The sequence below is a fragment of the Calidris pugnax genome, unplaced genomic scaffold (genome assembly GCF_001431845.1).
Source record: "Calidris pugnax isolate Ruff unplaced genomic scaffold, ASM143184v1 scaffold20, whole genome shotgun sequence".
Classification (NCBI taxonomy): Eukaryota; Metazoa; Chordata; class Aves; order Charadriiformes; family Scolopacidae; genus Calidris; species Calidris pugnax.
Genome location: NW_015094510.1, coordinates 15,982,159 through 15,989,424, shown reverse-complemented (window position 1 = coordinate 15,989,424; position 7,266 = coordinate 15,982,159). Strand labels below are relative to the sequence as shown.

The 7,266-nt window shown below is 48.0% G+C and overlaps 1 long non-coding RNA gene across 1 annotated transcript; it reads right to left on the bottom strand.

Moving 5' to 3' along the window:
- Window positions 1–1,422: 1,422 nt before the first annotated feature.
- LOC106902466 lies at window positions 1,423–5,968 on the bottom strand. The gene is made up of 4 exons (XR_001414523.1): window positions 5,849–5,968; window positions 2,523–2,666; window positions 1,680–1,798; window positions 1,423–1,577 (listed from the first exon to the last, which is right to left on the bottom strand). It is a non-coding gene; the product is annotated as an uncharacterized LOC106902466 (long non-coding RNA).
- Window positions 5,969–7,266: the final 1,298 nt, after the last annotated feature.

The following is a 7,266-nucleotide window of genomic DNA, read 5'->3' as shown; positions in this document are numbered from 1 at the left end:
CCCAATTCCTCAGCCTTACAGAGGGATACAATATTTCTCTGTCATAAAATTTCCACACAGTCCAATGCTGACAACAGCTGACTGCATGAGAAACACAGGAACATTATAAAAAGCCTGGGTGAAAATCCACAAAAAATGTATAGGTACACATTTTGGCCACTTTGATTCCCACAGGAGTGCTGAGCCATGACAAGAAGTGAAGAAGGGGGAGTTCTCAGCAACTTCCTTCTAATCATTATATACAGCTAATTCCAAACACAAGTGAACTACCCTTATGTCAACTGGCAGGCACAGTCTGTCTGCTCAGAAGGTGACATATAATAACTCTAACAAAACCCCCGTTTCAAACAAAAAAACCAAGTAACACTGTAAAAATATGTTTCTAAACCATTCTGCTACAAAAAACCACAACAACATAATAGAAAAACAAAAGATGTAAACATAAAACCTGCAAGAATAAGAAGGCTGCAACAGTGAAAGCCAGAAAGTTGTTCTAGCAGGAGATGCACCTTCTGCACTAAGGGACCCTCACTGAAGGGAGAATATGGCATCTGAAATTGATTCCAACACACACTAATATCCCAGCTCCACTATGATCCCAGAATACAGGGAAAGCATTTTGACAGTAAGAAAAGTAAACACATTCTAGGATTACAACATGCTTAGAGCTTCACAGATATTTCCATATAATCAACCTCTGATAGTTTTCTTCCTTTTTTTATGTAAGGCACAGACTGTGAATATTTTCCTGCAAACGTTTAATTAAGCACACAACGTTCTGTGGTCACAGTGTGAAGCCTCAATTTAGTGTCTCAAGAAGACCAATTCCTACTGCTGGACTATACGTGTGTCTAGAAATATCGATCAGGAACAGACATGCATGAAAACACCACATATCAACGCGTCCAGCTCTGCAGCCGTGTCCTCCCCCTCTCCAAAATTCTAGCCAAGCCCTCCTGCTTTTCAATCTAATACAAGCTTGCTGGTTTGGATAACCAACCTTTTAATTCAGACACTATTTTTGAGTCAAAACCAGACAAGCAATGGAAACTTCCCTGTTGGGGCCTTAGCGATACTGAATGAATACCAGGGTTTGTGAACCAAGGCCATGAGCTAAAACTAAAGGATACAGTTGCAATTTAAGTTAGCAGAAAAGTAAGAAAATGTGGATGGGAAAATGCTGATAGCAAGAATTATATGCATATAGCATCTTTTTAGACTAATCAATCACTTAAAGACTAAGGGCGCGTGGACAACGCGTGCTACCCAATCAAGCTTGCTCTATCTTGCGTGCTCGGCGCGTGATCGCATGTACAGGAGAACAGAAAGAATATATAAGAACGCAGCCTGTTTAATAAAGTTGGATTTGAACTTGCATCACTTCCCCTTTAGTTCCTCTTCTCCCTTCCTCTTAGATACCAACCAACTGAAAGTCACTCACCAGACAATCCTGATGAGCTGCAATATCTTGCTCTTCAGCAATATACATGACAGAACCAGCCTCCCTGTCTGGACAAAACGCACATGTTCTTCTCACCATCTTCGCCATTATCTAGAAAACACCTGGAGCAGGAAAACTGGGACAAAACACAAAGCAATTGATGCAACTATCATACAATAAGCAGGACAAACACAGGAAAGCAGAGCCTCACGCCACACATTAGTAGCAAAAGTTTTACTTTGTCCGTGGTTTTTGTCCAAGTCCACTGCAGAAATCTTCAACACTTTGGCACTCCTACTAGGTGTGATAGTCCAAACTGCCCTTTGCTGGAGATGTCACCTCTGACAGCACAAACTCCTGTACAATACCAGTAAGAAAAGTGTGATTTTACTTCCAAGAAATAAGAATATTTGAAGTGAAATTATTGTAGTGAGAAAGAGGCAGTGAGGTCCAAGTACAAAACAGGCAAGAAATCTCACAGTCTAGCAAATCTTGCACACCTTTCTGTGGCTTTCAACTGCCAACCTTTGTTTTCATTAGAAACCCATCTCCCTTCCACAAAGTGGAGGGAGTAGTCTCAAGTGAGAAGAACACCAGAGTAGAAGGGGATTTCCCCCCCACACCTCCCTCACCTCTGTCACTGAGAATTCACTTAATCACAGCAAATCACTTCACCTCCACACACATCTGGTTTTTTTCCCCCCTGTCCTACCTCTTGTGAGCAAGGTAAGGGAGGGAGTGATTTCCAGTATCATAGAATCATAGAATGGTTTGGGTTGGAAGGGACCTTAAAGTTCACCTAGTTTCAACCCCCCTGCCATGGGCAGGGACACCTCCCACTAGAGCAGGTTGCTCAAAGCCCCATCCAGCCTGGCCCTGAACAGTTCCAGGAATCCATCTATATAGTGACCATCACATCAGTTCCAGAACTTAAGCATTAAATAAACACAATAAAAACAAGTAGAAATAGAAATATTAGAAATACAATAGAAAACAAAGACACAAAGAAATTAAAAAGCCGAACAAGTTAGAGTTTGAATGGTCTAGAACTCAGGAAAAGTTCTCTGCAACAAGCTAATACCTGGAATCGATGCAGATACATAGGCCCTGCTCAGGCCCAGTCAGAGGATCCAGTTCCGGAGGCTCTGGGAATTTCGTGAGGAAGAGGCTAAAGATGGAGTCTACAGTCCCTGGTGTTCTTACAGGCTCAGGAAGAAGCCTGGTGCTGCAAGAAAACAGAAGACACTTGGTCAACGTCAGCCTTAGGGTAGCTCCAGTGCCTTTGCAGGAACCCTGAAGTGGTGGAAGGACAGCTCTTGCCCATTCCTCACTGCAGAAGAAGCCAGCCTGCACCCACTGCCCTGTTTAGCCGAGTTCAGTCCTGTGTTCTTCTCTAGCTTTCTGCTACAGAGAAGACACGGAGCTAAACGGGGCAACAGATGCAGATGGTTGCTCTCAAGCAAAAAGGGAGAGTCTAAGGGCATGGCTGCAGTTCCACAGTTTAATTACATTTCACCTAAGCAAGCTCTTGCTTTTGCAGGTGTTAAGCCTGCTGCTCACAGATTCCATTTGACACCCCAGGATCTGTCTGAAAAGGTAAGAAATCATTGTTCCTTACTCAGCTCCACTTGTGACAGCATAGATCTCTTATTCTTCCTCCGACTGCCTCTTTTTCAAGTTGAAGAATCTGAAAATATTTAGTTGTTCCTTGTACAGAAGCTGCTCCACATCTCTGATTATCCCTGTCACTTCTTAATTTCTTCTCTACTTCTGCTGTGTTCCAATAGGAGCAAACGCCCTTCAAAAGGGTGGGCTGCCACTTTGTCACGCTTTAACCCTAACCGGCAACCAGGACCACGCAGCTGCTCGCTCACTCAGTCCCCTCTCGGTGGGATGGGGGAGAGAATCAGAAGCATCAAAGTGAGAAAACTCGAGGGGTTGAGATAAAGACGATTTAGTAAGTAAAACCCATAACTGTGCATGCAAGCAAAGCAAACCAAGGAATTCATTCACTGCTTCCTGTCGGCAGGCAGGAGTTCAGCCATCTCCAGAAAAGCAGGGCTCCATCACACGTAATGGTTACTTGGGAATACAGACACTGTAACACTGAACATCTCTCCCTTCCTTCTTCTTCCCCCAGCTTTTATTCCAGAGCATGATGTCATATGGTATGGAATATGCCTTTGGTCAGCTGTCCGAGCTATGTCCCCTCCCAAGTTCTTGCGCACCCCCAGCCTACTCGTTAGTGAGGTGGTGTGAGGAGCAGAAAAGGCCTTGAGAGCCTAGCAACAACCAAAAACACCACTGTGCTATCAAAAGTATTCCCATCCCAAATCCAAAACACAGCACCCTACCAGCCACCAGCAAGAAAGTCTACTCTATCCCAGGCTAAACCAGCACACCTTTAGAACACAAATTCACAACTCTGTCTTTTTTCCTCTTCTTTTCTTAATAATTCTTAATATTCCAGTCACATTTTAGACTGCTTCTAAGCACGAAGCTGTCACTTTCACAGACCTATGTATTGTAGTCTCACAGATCTCTTTCCTAAGTGGTATCAGTATGGAGGGCATCAGCATTACGATTGTTGCTCTGACACAGGCATCATTTTCCACTTATTAATGCTGGATTTTCACCTGCTATTTTATAGTCAAATCACTGTCACAAAGTCCTTCTGCAGCTCTTCACAGCCAGCTTTCCCTTTCACTGCCACAGGACCAAACTGTGGGAACTTACAGCGACCGAAATAATCTATAAGAGCTGGAAGCCTCTCTACTGCCCTCCAGTAACGACAGAGCAAATGAAGTGGCAAAACAGAAGACAGAGAAGAAGTAGCTGAGAGAAAGAAACAGTCACGTGCCTCTGGCTGCTTCTCTGGTACCTGTGCCATTTCCTATGAGCAGGGTTGGCTGGTGATTTTTTTTTTTTTTTTTCAATTGTGACAAAATGGACGAAATCGGGAAACGAAACAGAAAGTAAAAAGGGATTAGACTATTGTTGGCAAGCACACTGGAATTGTGCTACTTCCAAATAAACCTTATTGAAATGTTACCACTTTGCCTAAGTATTTCCTCTCCAGAACCATTTCTGAAAGCATCCTGGCATGTGAATACACACATTTTACACAGAGGGCAACTAAGACACAGCATGTCACTCGACATACCTGCAGGGGAGCGAGGAAAAAAACCCAAGTCCCCTGACTTCCAGCACACTGCCAAAACCCACTGCCCTAGCTCCTGCCCTGCTCTCCTCTTCCCCCCAGTATAGTGAAAGATGTGATCTGTTGAAGTAGGGAGAAAGAAGGAAATTACACACCAGTTACCTCACACTCACTGTGTTCTCCATTTGCACTTTGTGAGGAAAGAATCACTGCTGGTCATCACCTACACAAGCCCCCTCACCATTCTCCCCCAAATCATTAGCAGCATAAAAACATGCAGCCTTTGCAAGGCTTTCAGAACAAAACAAAATATATCTATATTTCTGATCACCTTTCACTTGCTACAGGGGAAATACTTTTAAGAATATAAAAAAATATTTTCTTTAGAAACGTATACGTTAACATATCTGATCCAAGCGATAGTGGTGACTGCCTCACTAGATCTAAACTCTCACCTATTCTTGAGATCACAAAATAAGAGAATCGTTAGAGTTGGGAGGGACCTTAAAGATCATCTAGGGTTTCATCCACTAGAGCAGGTTGCTCAAAGCCCCATCCAGCCTGGCCTTGAACACTTCCAGGGATGGGGCATCCACAGCTTCTCTGGGCAACCTATGCCAGGGTCTCACCACCCTCAATGTAAAAAATGTCTTCCTTATGTCGAACCTACCCTCTTTCGGTTTAAAACTGCTGCCCCTTCTCCTGTCACTGCAGGGCCTTGGTAAAGTCTCTCTCCACCTCTCCCGCAGCCCCCTTTGCATACCGACAGGCCACTACAAGGTCTCCCCGCAGCCTCCTCTTCCTCAGGCTGCACAACCCCAGCTCCCTCAGCCTGTCCCGGCAGCAGAGGTGCTCCAGCCTCTGATCACCCTCCTGGCCCTCCTCTGGACCTCCTCCCACAGGTCCACATCCGGTCCTTGTCCAGGTCCACCCCTGAGGCCTAGCAGGGCGAGATGCCACTTGAGCGGGCCTGCCTCAGCCCGGAGCTTCCTGGAGCCGCCCCGGGAGGCTCCGGGACGAGGCAGGCCCGGTCACGGCGGGGCCCTCCATGACAAGGACCACCGCCGCTGAGGGGAAACGCGGTGTCGCCCCTCACAGCCCCGCTCTCCCCCGAGCCCCGGGCGGGCCCATTCATTGTGACTGGGAGAGGGGGGGGGAGGGATGCAGGCAGGCAGCTGAGGGTGCGCGGAACACCGGGTGGCCCCAGTTCCCCCCTCCTCCTACCCCCCTTGGGCAGCGAGACTTACCGCGGGGCGGCGGGGACCATCCACCCCGGTTCCTCACAGCCCGGCCCGCCCCGGCCGCCACTTCCGCGATCGGTCACCACCTCCTTTCCCCCCCACCACCTCTCCCGCGCGCGGAAGTGGGCGTGCCCAGCCGCGGCACCGAGCACGCGCAGTGGGGGCGCCGCCGAGGCGGGGCTCCGCCTGCTGCACCCCCTTCCCGGCGCTGATTGGCTGCCGCTCCGGCCCTCGAGGGTAGTGCCAGGGCAAGGGGCCGCCGGTTCGATACCCGCGCCCGGCGACCGCCGTCGGGCGGCCATTTCCCGAGGGATTTCTTCAGGAAGAAGGGGACATCCTGCATCCTCCCATCGCCCCCCGTTCATTTTTTACACGTCCCTTAATCAGGTCAGGGGGACGGCAGGGGAAGAGCCTGATGTGAGGGGGGGTACCCAATGTGGGGCTGGCAAGGTGACATCTGACCGAGAAGCTGATTCGAGAGATGGGCAGGAAAGGCTGGGACAAAGCAGTGTGCCTCCCAAAACCATCAGGCCCTTTGTTTGGTCGGTCCCACCACTGTGGAGGACCTGCAGTACCTTGGCTTTGTCCCCAGCCATCATGGTGCTCACGCACCATGCCAAGGACCAGATCGTCCCAGTGCCACTGGTCAGCATTTTCCTTGGTCAAGAGATTAAAGACTGGCTTGTCCATGGTCAACCAGGGATGTAAGACTTCTTACCGTGCCAGCTCCTCTCTGTGGGGCTTTGCTGGTGCTTCCTTCCTTGTAGGGCTGGTGGGTCATACCTAAGCTGGTCCCCTCCAGCACCAGCCAACGGCAAAGCATAAGCAACTCTGGGAGAAGCTCATTGCTCTGCAGGTCCAACATAGCACGCACCACCGAGAGATTTCCTCCTCCTGCTTCACACAGGTGCAATGTTTCTACAAGTTCTTGGAACATCAGCAGTTTAGGGCAAAATCATGCCAGTGAGACCAAGGCTTAGGTGATGTTCCTCTTCATTGCGGGGGAGAACTAAGCAAAGCCAAGATTTTCACTCCCATACAGCTCACCACCCATGACATAACGAGCACGTTTGGGCCCATCGGGAGGCCACAGCAAACACACAACATGGAGCACATTTAGATTAGTTGCCTTCACTGTAGCTGGAACAGCACTGCTGGAATTACTCCAAATCCCTTTGTACCTGCCCAGATGCAGCATTTCAGAGCTAAGGTCAGTCCCTGCGTCCAGGCTTGCAATTAAATTGCATCTATTAGCCAGATGCTGCTCCACAACACCAATTCCTGAATCTGTTATCTAGATGGTGCTTGAATGAGTCAACTGGATTCAAACACCCACAGAAGTGTGCAAGTCTTAAACTAGGAAAATTTTCCTAACACAAGTCTGTTCTTCAACACTTTAAAAAGTAATTCTCTGTGGATGAAAA